Here is a 16,862-nt window from a genome sequence, read left to right on the forward strand (position 1 = left end):
GGCGAGGGAGCGGGCCGCGGGGGCCGGCCTTGGGCTTCCCGGGCCAGGGCGGCGCGGCGATCTGGGGACCGGGCGCGGGCGAATCCCGGGGCGACACATGGCGGAGGCGGCTGGGTCGGACGTTGTCCGGCTCTGCCCGGACACGTCCGGCGGCGGCGGAGACGGATTTTTTTTAGGGTTTGAAGAGGGGATCCGGGATTTTCGGAGGAGGGGCTATATATAGGCATAGGGGGAGTTAGGAGAGTCCAAATGAGGTGCGGTTTTCGGCCACGCGATCGTGATTGAACGCTCTAGATGATGGAGAGGGTTTAGGTGGGTTTTGGGCCAAATTGGAAGGGTGTTGGGCTGCAACACACACGAGGCCTTTTCGGTCCCTCGGTTAACCGTTGGAGTATCAAACGAAGTCCAAATGGCACAAAACTTGACAGGCGGTCTACCGGTAGTAAACCAAGGCCGCTTGGCAAGTCTCGGTCCAATCCGGAAATGTTTAATCCCCACACACGAAAGAAAGGTAGAAATGACCACCGGAGGAGAACGAAGTGCCGGAATGCAAAATGGACAACGGGGAAAAAGCTCGAATGCATGAGACGAACATGTATGCAAATGCAATGCACATGATGACATGATATGAGATGCATGACAACGACAACAACACACGGAGACAAAGACCCAAACCCGAGAAAATAAAATAACTTAACGCCGGAAATGGCAAGAGTTGGAGTACAAATTGGGAAAGTTACATCCGGGGTGTTACAAAGGGTAAGAAGAAATACAAAAAGAGAGATGGCTGCTTTACTTGTGGTTCATATGAACATTGGGCAAACAAGTGCCCAAACAAGTATAAGAAGCCAGCGCAGGACTCCAAGTCTGTGAATGTCACTCTGAGCAACAATGATGCGGCATCTGGGTATGGTAATATGTTTACCATACTTTCAGCTTGTCAGTCCACCAATTGGTGGATTGACACTGGGGCCAATATTCATGTGTGTGCTGATGTGTCTTTGTTTTCTTCCTACCAGGTCGCACAAGATTGTTCCGTCCTGATGGGGAATGGCTCGCATGCTTCTGTTCATGGTGTTGGCACGGTAGATCTGAAGTTTACTTCGGGAAAGATCGTGCAACTAAAGAACGTGCAGCATGTCCCCGCCATAAAGAAGAATCTCGTTAGTGGCTCCCTTCTATGTAAAGAAGGATTTAAGTTAGTATTTGAGTCTAAGAAAGTAGCCGTATCTCGGTATGGACTATTTGTTGGAAAAGGATATGATTGTGGTGGTTTGTTCCGCCTTTCCCTGGAGGATTTCTGTAATAAAGTCATGAACCAAATTCATTCTAATGTGAACGAATCTGAGGTTTGGCATTCACGTCTTTGTCACATAAATTTCGATTGTATGACGCGGCTAGCTAAGATGAATTTAATCCCGAGTTTCACTTTAGCCAAAGGCTCTAAGTGCCATGCGTGTGTGCAAGCTAAGCAACCTCGTAAGCCTCACAAGCCTGCGAATAAGAGACACCTGGCACCTCAAGAGCTCATACATTCAGATCTCTGTGAGATGAATGGTGTGTTGACTAAAGGTGGAAAGAAATACTTCATGACTCTGATTGATGATTCCACTAGATTCTGCTATGTGTATTTGTTAAATACTAATGATGAGGCTCTACACTACTTTAAAGTCTATAAGGCTGAAGTTGAGAACCAACTTGAGAAGAAAATAAAACGAGTTCGGTCTGATCGTGGTGGAGAGTACTTTTCTAATGGGTTCGATTTATTCTGTGCGGAACATGGTATTATTCATGAGAGGACGCCTCCCTACCCACCCTAGTCAAACGGGGTTGCCGAACGGAAAAACCGTACTCTAACTGATTTGGTTAACGCCATGTTAGATACATCGGGTTTATCCAAGGCATGGTGGGGGGAGGCTGTATTGACATCTTGTCATGTCCTGAATAAAGTCCCCACAAAGGATAATGAGACTACTCCCTATGAGCAATGAGAAAAGAAAAGAACTACACTCTCTTACTTGCGCACTTGGGGCTGTTTGGCGAAAGTCAATGTGCCGATAATCAAAAAGCGCAAGTTGGGGAGAGAATTCCTTATTTAACACTGTCTTAAAATTTGTTGCCTTATTTAACACTGGAAAACTTTTTCTTCCTTATTTGATACCGAGTCTAAATTTTATGCCCTTTATAACACTTTCGTCCATTTTTAGCCTTAGTGATGTTAAATGACACCTAAAAAGACGTATTTGCCCCTAATGTGTATGTGACCAAAAAAATCGTGTATGTGTGTATCGGGCCGACTCGTTTTGTGTTGGCCTTGGTCCTGACCTCGATGGCGTTGTAGCATGGTGCTTTTCGACGTACATTCATGGTACTTTCCGAGCTAATGGGTTCCATACGAGGCTAGCACGTACACAAGAAACAAGTAGGCGGGGAGGTGGATTGATTCTAGTTGGACGTATACTTATGTACGTACCAGAGGAAGCTAGCAGCGGTTCTCTCGCTTGATGATTCTACTTTGGCTGGCTAGCTAACCAGCTATATGTATTGGAGGAAGCTAGCTAACACTGTAACACGAACACACGAGGCGATTGATGATGGCCACACGGTCTTTCTTTCGATCTCAACTCAGGGTTGTTATAAAGGGCCTGGGTACATACATATATACACTACATTACAACTAGCATTTTTTATAGCTATTTATGATCTAAATTACCACATAATTTTTTTGGTCACATACCACATGAGGGGCAAATAGGTCTTTTCAGGTGTCATTTAACACCACTAAGGCTAAAAATGGACGAAAGTGTCATAAAGGGCATAAAAATTTAGACACAGTGTTAGATAAGGAAGAAACAAAATTTGAGTGTCAAATAGGGAAACAAAATTTAAAACAGTGTTATATAAGGAATTTTCTCCAAGTTGGGACCAAAGACCGTGGACTGTGTTTTTCTTGGCTATGCCAAGCATAGCGTTGGCTATAGATTTCTAGTGGTGAAATCTGAGATACCTGACCAAAAGGTCGGTACAATTATAGAGTCTAGGGATGCTACATTCTTTGAGGATATTTTCCCCATGAGAGATATGCAAAGCGTTTCTAGACTGGAATCTGATGAGACTCCTGAACCTGCTATTCCGATGGAATACTATGAACATAAAAGTGATGAGAGTTCCACGGAGGATGACGAGGAAGTTCCTGTTAGGAGCAAGAGACAGAGGACTGCAAAGTCCTTTGGTGATGATTTCCTCGTGTACCTCATGGATGATGATACTCCCAGTACCATTTCAGAAGCTTATGCATCTCCGGATGCTGACTACTGGAAGGATGCGGTCCGTAGTGAGATGGATTCCATCTTGGCTAATGGGACATGGGAGATCACTGATCGTCCCTATGGTTGTCAACCATTAGGATGTAAGTGGGTGTTCAAGAAGAAGCTTAGGCCCGATGGTATTGTTGAGAAGTACAAGTCTAGGCTTGTGGCCAAGGGTTATACCCAGAAAGAAGAAGAAGAAGATTTTTTTGACACTTATTCACCTGTGGCTAGATTGACAACCATTCGAGTGTTACTCGCTTTGGCTGCTTCGCATGGTCTTCTCATTCATCAGATGGACGTTAAGACGGCTTTCCTTAACGGAGAGCTAGACGAGGAAATTTACATGCAACAGCCGGATGGCTTTGTAGTAAATGGTCAGGAAAGAAATGTGTGTAAGCTAGTGAAATCTTTGTATGGCCTGAAACAAGCGCATAAGCAATGGCATGAGAAGTTCAACACTACTCTAACATCTGCTGGCTTTGTTGTGAACGAAGCTGACAAATGTGTATACTAGCGCTATGGTGGGGGCGAAGGAGTTATACTATGTCTGTATGTCGATGACATACTGATATTTGGAACCCACCTCAAGGTCATTGAGGAGGTCAAGTCTTTTCTATCTCACAACTTTGAGATGAAGGACCTGGGTGTGGCTGATGTTATCCTAAACATCAAGCTATTGAAAAATTCTAAGGGTGGAATTACATTGCAATCCCACTATGTTGAGAAGATTTTGAGCCGTTTTGGATATTCGGACTACAAACCTTCTGCAACACCATATGATCCTAGCGTGCGGATTCGAAAGTTCGAAGGCACAGCTGTAGATCAATTGAGATATTCTCAAGTGGTTGGTTCACTGATGTACCTAGCATGTGCTACTCGTCCTAACATCTCATTTGTTGTGTGCAAACTGAGCCGGTTTGTTTCCAATCCGGGAGATGTGCATTGGCATGCTGTAGAGCGAGTGATGCGTTATTTGCAAGGTACTGCGAACTATGGAATTCACTATTCTGGGTACCCGACGGTACTAGAGCGGTATAGTGATTCGAATTGGATATCTGATGCTGATGAGATGAAAGCCACAAGTGGACATGTCTTCACACTTGGTGGTGGTGCTGTTTCCTGAAAGTATTGCAAGCAGACGATCTTAACCAGATCGACTATGGAAGCAGAACTCACAGCATTAGACACATCATGCGTCGAAGCAGAATGGCTTCGAGAGCTTTTGATGGATTTGCCAGTGGTTGATAAACCAGTACCGACTATCCTTATGAACTGTGACAATCAAACAGTGATTGCCAAGGCTAAGAGTTCAAAGGACAACATGAAATCCACAAAGCACATAAGAAGAAGATTGAAATCTGTTGGAAAATCAAGAAACTCCGGAGTAATAGCGTTGGATTATATCCAGACGGCTAAGAATCTGGCAGACCCTTTTATGAAAGGGCTAGCACGGATTGTGATAGAAAATGCATCGAGGGAGATGGGTATGAGACCCACGTAAGTTGCCATGGGGGTAACTTGTAACGCCCCGAGACCGATGTGCCAGGTGTCCTCTAGTTATTCGCTGTTGTTGCCTTGTCATTGCTTGCGTGTCATGCTTTGCATATCATGTCATTATGTGCATTTCATTTGCATACATGTTCGTCTCATGCATCCGAGCATTCTTCCCGTTGTCCGTTTTGCATTCCGGCGCTCCGTTCTCCTCCGGTGGTCACTTCTACTTTCTTTTCATGTGCGGGTGTTAAACATTTCCAATTGGACCGAGACTTGCAAAGCGGCCTTGGTTTACTACCGGTAGACCGCCTGTCAAGTTTCGTACCATTTGGACTTCGTTTGATACTCCAACGGTTAACCGAGGGACCGAAAAGGTCTCGTATGTGTTGCAGCGCAACACCCCTCCAATTTGGCCCAAAACCCACCTAAACCTCCTTCATCATCTCAGTCGATCGGTCACGATCGCGTGGCCGAAAACCGCACCTCATTTGGACTCTCCTAGCTCCCTCTACCTATATATATGTGTGTCTCCCCGAATTTTTCGCAGTCTAAACCCTAGCCTCTTCTCCACCGCGCCGCCGGACACGTCCGGGCGGAGCCGGACATGTCCACCGCCGCACTGCCATGTCGTCACCGCTGCCTCCCTCCTACACTCGCGAGCCGCCATGTGGCGCTGCCTCCCTCCTCCACCGCGCGGCCCAGGGAAGCCCATCGCGGGTCCGCCCGGGCCCGGATCTCGCCGCCGCCCAGCCCGCTCTGCCCCGCCGTGCGCCGCCGCCGCCCTCGCCGTCCGGCCGCCGCCACCGCACCACAAGCTCGCCGCCGACCTTCGCCGCGCCCCGCCAACCTCGTCGCGTTGCCGTCTGCTTCCTTCGCCGTGCGCGCGCCTCCGACCCACGGCACCGTCGCCGCCCTTGCTCCTCCGACGCCTAGCTCCGCTGCTCCGGCCGCCGCTTGCCGGAGCGCTCCACCACCGCGCAGCCGACGTCGCCGACCCCATCCGGCCGTGCCCTCGACGCCGGCCCGGATCCGGCGAGCCCCCCCCCCTCGTCTCCGGCCTTCTCCCTCAGCTCTGGCCGTCTCCTCGCGTTTTCCGGCGATCTTCCGGCGAGCTCACCCGACGAACTTCGAAGAACGTGCACAAACCCTAGATCTGGGCGAGGTCTATTTCTTCTAAGTCCCCGAGTTTTCCATGTTTCATATGCCCATCTTCATCATGTCGTAACTTTGCACCCGTAGCTCCGATTCATGCGTGTAGCATATCAAAATGTTCGCCTCAGAGAGCACATCATTTCATGTCATTGCATCGTTTTCATTTGAGTTCATCTTGATGCCCGAAATGCTATTGGAAGAGTGCTATTTGAGATAATTGTCAGATCCGCTGCTTCAATTAGATATTTGTCATTTTTGCCATGATTATCGTATGCATGATATGCTCTTGAGCTCTACATGTGTTTTGCTATATGTTTTGCCATCTATCCAGAAGTGCAACCCTTGTATTTTTGTGATGTGTGTGGTGACTAGCACAAGCTTGCAAAGTAGTGCATTTGTTAATGCTGATTTCAGGGACTTAGCATTTCCACTAAGTCCTTGATCTGTTTATTTCAATATGCCATATGTTCATGTTGTTTCCTAATGATCCGTGCCTCTTTTGAGGATGATCAGTAAGGATGATTTGTTAATATTGTAGTGCTCTATCCATCCATGTCTTTGTTTGCAATTATGGAGCACCCTAGCTTATTTTGTCATGCCTTGCTCTATAGTGAGTGCATCGAGCTCGTAAACATGCCTACTTGATATCTGATTTGCATGCTCCAGTTTTTCACTAAGTCTGAGAGTCTGATTATGTTTTTGCCATGTTCACATGCTTGCAAATGTATTTTCTGATCCCTTTTGGCTCAAGGTCACTAAGGGACTTTTGTTAAGCTCTTTGAGTAGCTCCATGCCATGCTTTACTTTGCCATGTTCAGGCCCTGTAGTTTATAGTTTTCATGCTCCAAAGTGTGCTACCTGATCTGATATTCCAGACAAGTGTTAATTTCACTAAGTCTGAGATCTGTTTACCAATTGCACTTTTGCCATGCTTGTTTGAACCTGTTAATAGATGAATTAGCCGTAGCTCAGTGTTCATCTTTTGTTAAGCTTCATGAATGGATCCCTGCCATGTATTTTGTTGTCATGTTTGAGTGCTGTAGCATGTTCATCTTGTTGCATTTAGATGGCTACTTGCTGTTTATCGCAGACCGGTGCCATATTTGTTTTGCTTGCCATGTCCAAACCGTAACTCTGATTCCGGTGATCTTTATATCGTTTTCAAGCGATTTCATCTCACCTTTCCAGTGGCATACTTGGATTTCCAAGTTGATGCCAGGTTCAATTATTCCTTGTCAAATCATGCATATGCATCGCATCCCGCATCCCGCATATCATACCATGTTCATGTGTTGGTTGTTTACTATGTTGTGTGCTTCTTTCCGGTGTTTGCTTCTTCGGGTTGGTTCCGGTAACGTCGCGTTTGTGAGGACCCGTTCGTCTACGTCCGTTTGTCTACTTCATGGCCTCGTTCTTCTTCCTTGCGGGATTTCAGGCAAGATGACCATACCCTCGAAATCACTTATATCTTTGCTTGCTAGATGCTCGCTCTTTTGCTATGCCTATGCTGCGATACCTACCACTTGCTTATCATGCCTCCTATATTGTTGAACCAAGCCTCTAACCCACCTTGTCCTAGCAAACCGTTGATTGGCTATGTTACCGCTTTGCTCAACCCCTCTTATATCGTTGTTAGTTGCAGGTGAAGATTGAAGTTTGTTCCTTGTTGGAACATGGATATGTTGTTCCTTGTTGGAACATGTTTACTTGTTGGGATATCACAATATATCTTATTTAATTAATGCATCTATATACTTGGTAAAGGGTGGAAGGCTCGGCCTTATGCCTGGTGTTTTGTTCCACTCTTGCCGCCCTAGTTTCCATCATATCGGTGTTATGTTCCCGGATTTTGCGTTCCTTACGCGGTTGGGTTATAATGGGAACCCCTTGACAGTTCGCTTTGAATAAAACTCCTCCAGCAAGGCCCAACCTTGGTTTTACCATTCGCCACCTAGCCTTTTTTTCCCTTGGGTTAGGCCAGCCCAAGGGTCATCTTTATTTTAACCCCCCCGGGCCAGTGCTTGTCTAAGTGTTGGTCCGAAATGGGCAGCCTGCGGGGCCACCTCGGGGAAACTTGAGGGCTGGTTTTACTCGTAGCTTGACCTATCCGGTGTTGCCCTGAGAACGAGATATGTGCAGCTCCCATCAGGATGTCGGCACATCGGGCGGCTTTGCTGGACTTGTTTTACCATTGTCGAGGATGTCTTGTAGAACCGGGATACCGAGTCTGATCGGAATGTCTCGGGAGGAGGTCTATTCCTTCGTTGACCGTGAGAGCTTGTGATGGGCTAAGTTGGGACACCCCTGCAGGGATTTGAACTTTCGAAAACCGTGCCTGCGGTTATGGGCAGATGGGAATTTGTTAATGGCCGGTTGTAGATAACTTGGATCTTAACTCGATTAAAATGCATCAACCGCGTGTGTAACCGTGATGGTCTCTTTCCGGCGGAGTCCGGGAAGTGAACACGGTGTTGGAGTTATGCTTGACGTAGGTTGTTTTAGGATCACTTCTTGATCATACTTTCTCGAACGTGCTTTGCCTTCTCTTCTCGCTCTCATTTGCGTATGTTAGCCACCATATATGCTAGTCGCTTGCTGCAGCTCCACCTCATACCTTTACCTTACTCATAAGCTTAAATAGTCTTGATCGCGAGGGTGCGAGATTGCTGAGTCCCCGTGACTCACAGATACTTCTAAAACCAGCTTGCAGGTGCCGATGAGTCCGTGCAGATGACGTAACCAAGCTCAGGAGGAGCTCGATGAAGATCTTGTCCTTTGTTTTGTTTCGTTCTAGTTGATCAGTAGTGGAGCCCAGTTGGGGTCGATCGGGGACTTTGTCGCATTTGGGGTTCTTCTTTTATTTTGGTTCCATAGTCAGACCTTGATTGTATTTGGATGTTGTAATGTTTTATTTATGTAATTGTGTGAAGTGGCGATTGTAAGCCAACTATGTATCTCTTTCCCTTATGTATTACATGGGTTGTGTAAAGATTACCTCACTTGCGACATTGCTTTCAATGCGGCTATGCCTCTAAGTCGTGTTTCGACACGTGGGAGATATAGCCGCATCAAGGGCGTTACATAACTCAACCTATGTGATCGGAGATCCCGTGAACTAGGACCTGGGAAAACAATCCAGCGGTCAACTGAGGAGAGTATCCTTAATTAACCCACTCCGTTGGAGATGCACAATACTCTCAATTCTGTAAGGCAGGCTGACTTTTGTCTTAATGTGTTCCAAAGTTTGTGTAAGCAAGATGCTAACCTACAGAGCATTCTTTGGAGGAACACACCTATGTGAGCCCGACTGCTGGTCACAATCTATGAGATTGGGTAATCTCTATTAAGCTCATGAGAAGGTATGGAGTATGACTAATAAGCTCCACCCGTGGGGTTTAGCCTTCGGCAGCCATGTATCAGCTGACAATAGGCGAAATTTCTGCATGCCAAACTAATAATTCAAGGCATAGTCCATTGTTTAATTGTGAAGAAGTCTAATCCTGTTGCTCTAGGTGGAAGTTCAACTTAACAATCTCCACTGAAAATTCTGGTATATCAAACATTGTTTGGAATAGTTGACAAACTTATGTGCCTCGAGATCTGGTGAGGAATTGTTGGATTATGGATGGTCTTAGGCCCATATAAAACACTAATCCCTGGTTAATCTTGAGACCCATGTATGAGATGGCAGGTGATGGGAAGTTTAGTCCCACCTTACTAGTTGAGGAGAGTTGAGACCCCTTTATAAGGGTTGCTCTACCACTTGCCATTGGGAGCTTGGGTAGAGGAGTGGTATACGCGCGCTCCTCCTCCGTCGCCCGCCACGCCGCCACGCCCCGCCACGCCACGCGCGCGCCGCGGGTTGCGGGAATGAGCCGAGCCGAAGCTTATTTTCCGGGAATGGGCCGACTCGGTCGTGGGCCTCGACAAGGCCCACGACTTTCTTCCTTACGGACTATATAAGAAGGCTCTGGCCAGTGAAGTAACCAAATTCGGTTCACTCACTCCCTCTCGCGTGACCTAGCCGTCATCTACTGTTCCTCACTCTGTACTGAGAGCAGGTGCCCCCGGAACCCTGTCGTTTGAGATTCTGCTCGGGAGAACGGCAATAAGGTTTTTGGGGAGCGTCTCGACGCGACTGCTTCCGATCCGTCCCCAACTCCGTTCGCCTCTGCTTCCACTACTTCCCCTGCATCGACGACGCCGCCTCCAAGAAGAAGGCCACGGACGACGCTGAGGCTGCTGCTGCCGCTGCCGCGTTGGCCTGGCCAACCGGAGGGTATGATCTGTTCATCTCTCGTTTACTCGTATTTATGCTAGCCGTATATGTGCTGCTCATAGATGGTTCGATTCTATGTTCTGTACGTGCTAGTATGCTTAGGTATCGCTATGAGATGCATACCTTTTATGCCATGCTTACTGTTAACTCATGGATAAGTCTAATTGGAAAAGTGTTAATATTTCCAACAGAGACTGCATGCAAAATTAATCAAGCAAGTAGTAAATACTAGTGTAAGGCTTAGCTGAAGACCAGATGAAATAGTAATTCATGTAAATATATGTAGACAAGGGGCTAGCTAGCAAGACAGAGACACGAACCCCCTCACTGACGATCTGCCAGTTATCTTTTCCACGCTCAAAGATGATATTGCGCTTGTAGTCCACCGAATCACGCGTGGCGATAAAACCATACACATGCAGCGGCCACACTAAGCCTGAGGCCTCTTTTGTTGGGATTCTGACTTCAAAGAGCTGCACAGTGTCGACGGTGCAGATGCTGGCCCTGGGGGAAACAAGGTCCGTGAAGCCCACGCTGGGTACAGTCGCTGCATCACATGTACGTAGTTATGCATATGAGATTTCGATTGCCACTAATTTTGGTATCATAATGCTTCTAATATGTCCATCTAGTAATAAGAAGAAGAAAAATTAAGAAACACATGCAATTTGTAGGATATATGCTTACTTTTTCGGTCCATGGAAACGATGAGATCGCCCCATATTCCCATCCACAGTTCGTTGAACTCGTCGCGATTTTCATCGCCGACAGGAATTGTCAGCTTGTATACTGGCGCCCGGCGACGCATTTCCTTCGCCGTGCTGTCTATCTTCCTCACGCTCGGTTTCGCTGCCTTCTTTGCCATCACAGGTACCTTTTTTTTTGCTTCGTCTTCTGCTTCCTTTTTTTTCGCCAATACGCAAAAGCCTTGCGTATCTTTGCATTGATAGATAGAGTGAAAAAACATGAAGGTATTACAAGGTGGAGGGGAAGCTAACTAGTTCGTGCACAATGATGGCAAGCATCGGTAGCCTTGGCACACGGTCGACGGGGTGTGCATCCCGATCTGCCGTAGCCTACGTCTCAGGCAAGATGAGGGCCATGCCCTTTGCGCCGGCGCGTGCCCAGAGCCGCGCCTCCTCCTGGATCATATGCACCGCGCGTCCCACGGCTGGTTGATCGCCGTCGAAGAGGCAGCCGTTCCGGTGTTTTCATAGGTGCCAAACGGTGAGGACGGCAATGGAGGCGAGGCCATGGTGAAGAGGAGCTGAGGTGTTGGAGATGGCCGTAGAGAGCCAGTTGGCGAACTCGTCACTGCGTGCGGGGATCGCGGTGGTGCATCGGCACCATGAGAGCACCTCGTGCCAGGTTTGGCGGGGAGAAGGAGCAGCCCGTCATGAGATGCTGCATGGATTCCGGCTCTTGGTCGCATAAGAGGAAGCGAGGCTCGTGGGGAAGGCCATGGCGTGCCAGGTGGTCAGCAGTCCAACACCTGCCCATCAGCGCAAGCCAGACGAAGAACTTAATGCGGAGCGGAGCCCATGTTCTCCAAGTGATGTGCCAGTGCGGGTCGGCGGTGGAGCCGGTGAAAAGGGCTTGATAGCAGGAGCTGGCCGAATAGATCCCAGAGTCAGTCCAACGCCACGACAGCCGGTCCGGCTCATCGGTCAGGTGCATGTGCCGGAGATGCCGCCATAGTGTGACATACTGCACGGTCATGGCCACGCCCATGGCGCCGTGGATGTCGGCGATCCACGCCCGGTTGAGTAGGCCGTCGCGCACCGAGCGTGTCCTGCGCTGGCGTTGTTGGAAATATGCCCTAGAGGCAATAATAAAAGCATTATTATTATATTTCCTTGTTCATGATAATTGTCTTTATTCATGCTATAATTGTGTTATCCGGAAATCGTAATACATGTGTGAATAACAGACACCAACATGTCCCTAGTGAGCCTCTAGTTGACTAGCTCGTTGATCAACAGATAGTCATGGTTTCCTGACTATGGACACTGGATGTCATTGATAACGAGATCACATCATTGGGAGAATGATGTGATGGACAAGACCCAATCCTAAACATAGCACAAGATTGTATAGTTCGTTTGCTAGAGTTTTGCAATGTCAAAGTATCTTTTCCTTAGACCATGAGATCGTGTAACTCCCGGATACCGTAGGAGTGCTTTGGGTATGCCAAACGTCACAACGTAACTGGGTGACTATAAAGGTAGACTACGGGCATCTCCGAAAGTGTCTGTTGGGTGACATGGATCAAGACTGGGATTTGTCACTCCGTATGACGGAGAGGTATCACTGGGCCCACTCGGTAATGCATCATCATAATGAGCTCAGAGTGACCAAGTGTCTGGTCACGGGATCATGCATTACGGTACGAGTAAAGTGACTTGCCGGTAACGAGATTGAACGAGGTATTGGGATACCGACGATCGAATCTCGGGCAAGTAACATATCGATAGACAAAGGGAATAGCGTACGGGATTGATTAAATCCTCGACATCGTGGTTCATCCGATGAGATCATCGTGGAGCATGTGGGAGCCAACATGGGTATCCAGATCCCGCTGTTGGTTATTGACCGGAGAGTCGTCTCGGTCATGTCTGCTTGTCTCCCGAACCCGCAGGGTCTACACACTTAAGGTTCGGTGACGCTAGGGTTATGAAGATATGTATATGCAGAAACCCGAATGTTGTTCGGAGTCCCGGATGAGATCCCGGACGTCACGAGGAGTTCCGGAATGGTCCGGAGGTAAAGAATTATATATAGGAAGTGCTATTTCGGGCATCGGGACAAGTTTCGGGGTTATCGGTATTGTATCGGGACCACCGGAAGGGTCCCGGGGGTCCACCGGGTGGGGCCACATGTCCTGGGGGGCCACATGGGCTGTAGGGGGTGCGCCTTGGCCTAGATGGGCCAAGGGCACCAGCCCCTATAGGCCCATGCGCCTAGGGTTTCCCCCTAGGAGGAGTCCTAGTGGTGGAAGGCACCCCTAGGTGCCTTGGGGGGAGGGAAACCTCCCCTAGGCCACCGCCCCCCCTAGTAGATCTCATCTACTAGGGCCGGCCACCCCCCTTGGCACCCCTATATATAGTGGGGGAGAGGAGGGACTTTATACACCAGCCCCTGGCGCCTCCATCTCCCCCCGTTACGTCTCTCCCTCGTAGTCTCGGCGAAGCCCTGCTGCTGTGACGCCCTGCATCCACCACCACGCCGTCGTGCTGCTGGATCTTCATCAACCTCTCCTTCCCCCTTGCTGGATCAAGAAGGAGGAGACGTCTCCCGTCCCGTACGTGTGTTGAACGCGGAGGTGCCGTCCGTTCGGCGCTGGTCATCGGTGATTTGGATCACGTCGAGTACGACTACATCATCACCGTTCTTTTGAACGCTTCCGCTCGCGATCTACAAAGGTATGTAGATGCATCCAATGACTCGTTGCTAGATGAACTCCTAGATGATCTTGGTGAAACGAGTAGGAAATTTTTTGTTTTCTGCAACGTTCCCCAACAGTGGCATCAGAGCTAGGTCTATGCGTAGTTCTTCTTGCGCGAGTAGAACACAATTTGTTGTGGGCGTAGATTTGTCAACTTTCTTGCCGTTACTAGTCCTTTCTTGCTTCAGCGGTATTGTGGGATGAAGCGGCCCGGACCAACCTTACACGTACGCTTACGTGAGACCGGTTCCACCGACTAACATGCACTAGTTGCATAAGGTGGCTGGCGGGTGTCTGTCTCTCCTACTTTAGTTGGAGCGGAATCGATGAACAGGGTCCTTATGAAGGGTAAATAGAAGTTGACAAATCACGTTGTGGCTTTAACGTAGGTAAGAAAACGTTCTTGCTAGAACCCTAATTCAGCCACGTAAAACTTGCAACAACAATTAGAGGACGTCTAACTTGTTTTTGCAGCAAGTGGTTTGTGATATGATATGGCCAAAGTTGTGATGAATGATGAATGATCTATATGTGATGTATGAGATGTTCATGCTATTGTAATAGGATTCACGACTTGCATGTCGATGAGTATGACAACCGGCAGGAGCCATAGGAGTTGTCTTTATTCTTTTATATGACATGCGTGTCATCAAGAAACGCCATGTAAATTACTTTACTTTATTGCTAAACGCGTTAGCCATAGTAGTAGAAGTAATAGTTGGCGAGCAACTTCATGGAGACACGATGATGGAGATCATGGTGTCAAGCCGGTGACAAGATGATCATGGAGCCCCAAGATGGAGATCAAAGGAGCTATGTGAAAATGGCCATATCATGTCACGCTTATTATTTGATTGCATGTGATGTTTATCATGTTTTGCATCTTGTTTACTTAGAACGACGGTAGTAAATAAGATGATCCCTCACAATAAATTCAAGAAGTGTTTCCCCTAACTGTGCACCGTTGCGACAGTTCGCTGTTTCAAAACACCACGTGATGATCGGGTGTTTTATTCAGACGTTCACATACAACGGGTGTAAGACAGATTTACACATGCAAACACTTAGGTTGACTTGACGAGCCTAGCATGTACAGACATGGCCTCGGAACACAGAAGACCGAAAGGTCGAGCATGAGTCGTATAGAAGATACGATCAACATGTAGATGTTCACCGATGTTGACTAGTCCGTCTCACGTGATGATCGGACACGGTCTAGTTTAACTCGGATCATGTAATACTTAGATGACTAGAGGGATGTCTAATCTAAGTGGGAGTTCACTAATAATTTGATTAGTTGAACTTAATTATCATGAACTTAGTCTAAAATCTTTGCAATATGTCTTGTAGATCAAATGGCCAACGTAGTCCTCAACTTCAACGCGTTCCTAGAGAAAACTAAGCTGAAAGACGATGGCAGCAACTATACGGACTGGGTCCGGAACCTGAGGATCATCCTCATAGCTGCCAAGAAAGATTATGTCCTACAAGCACCGCTTGGTGACACACCCGTTCTCCCTGCAGAACAAGATGTTATGAACGCTTGGCAGGCACGTTTCGATGAATACTCCCTCGTTCAGTGCGGCATGCTTTACAGCCTAGAGCCGGGGCTCCAAAAGCGTTTTGAGAGACATGGAGCATATGAGATGTTCGAAGAGCTGAAAATGGTTTTCCAAGCTCATGCCCGGGTCGAGAGATATGAAGTCTCCGACAAATTCTTCAGCTGTAAGATGGAGGAAAACAGTTCTGTCAGTGAGCACATACTCACTATGTCTGGGTTGCATAACCGCTTGACTCAGCTGGGAGTTAATCTCCTGGATGATGCGGTCATTGACAGAATCCTCCAGTCGCTTCCACCAAGCTACAAGAGCTTTGTGATGAACTTCAATATGAAGGGGATGGAAAAGACCATTCCTGAAGTATTTGCTATGCTGAAATCAGCAGAGGTAGAAGTCAGGAAGGAACATCAAGTGTTGAAGGTCAATAAAACCACTAAGTTCAAGAAAGGCAAGGGTAAGAAGAACTTCAAGAAGGACGGCAAGGAGGTTGCCGCGCCCGGCAAGCAAGCTGCCGGGAAGAAGCCAAAGAATGGACCCAAGCCCGAGACTGAGTGCTTTTATTGCAAGGGAAGCGGTCACTGGAAGCGGAACTGCCCTAAGTACTTAGCGGATAAGAAGGCCGGCAAAACAAAAGGTATATGCGATATACATGTAATTGATGTGTACCTTACTAGTGCCTGTAGTGGCTCTTGGGTATTTGATACCGGTGCAGTTGCTCACATTTGTAACTCAAAGCAGGGGCTGCGGAATAAGCGGAAACTGGCAAAGGACGAGGTGACGATGCGCGTCGGGAATGGTTCCAAGGTCAATGTGATCGCCGTCGGCACGCTACCTCTGCATCTCCCTTCGGGATTAGTTTTAAACCTTAATAATTGTTATTTAGTACCAGCTTTGAGCATGAACATTGTATCGGGATCTCGTTTAATTCGAGATGGCTACTCTTTTAAATCTGAGAATAATGGTTGTTCCATTTTTATGAGAGATATGTTTTATGGTCATGCTCCTATGGTGAATGGTTTATTCTTTATGAATCTCGAACGTGATGCTACACATGTTCATAATGTGAGTACCAAAAGAAGTAAGGTTGATAATGATAGTCCCACATACTTGTGGCACTGCCGCCTTGGTCACATAGGTGTCAAACGCATGAAGAAGCTCCATGCTGATGGACTTTTAGAGTCTCTTGATTATGAATCATTTGACACGTGCGAACCATGCCTTATGGGTAAAATGACCAAGACTCCGTTCTCAGGAACAATGGAGCGAGCAACCGACTTATTGGAAATCATACATACTGATGTGTGCGGTCCGATGAGTGTTGAGGATCGCGGTGGCTATCGTTATGTTCTCACTCTCACTGATGATTTAAGTAGGTATGGGTATATCTACTTAATGAAACACAAGTCTGAAACCTTTGAAAAGTTCAAGGAATTTCAGAGTGAGGTTGAAAATCAACGTGACAGGAAAATCAAGTTTCTACGATCAGATCGTGGAGGAGAATACTTGAGTCACGAGTTTGGGGCACACTTAAGAAAATGTGGAATAGTTTCACAACTCACGCCGCCTGGAACACCTCAGCGTAATGGTGTGTCCGAACGTCGTAATCGCACTCTGTTAGATAT

General features: G+C 47.5%; 1 pseudogene; it reads right to left on the minus strand.

Moving 5' to 3' along the window:
* LOC119318862 overlaps nt 1-16,862 on the minus strand; it is a 41,185-nt pseudogene that overhangs the window by 6,159 nt on the left and 18,164 nt on the right.

The sequence above is a fragment of the Triticum dicoccoides genome, chromosome 6A (assembly GCF_002162155.2).
Source record: "Triticum dicoccoides isolate Atlit2015 ecotype Zavitan chromosome 6A, WEW_v2.0, whole genome shotgun sequence".
NCBI lineage: Eukaryota > Viridiplantae > Streptophyta > Magnoliopsida > Poales > Poaceae > Triticum > Triticum dicoccoides.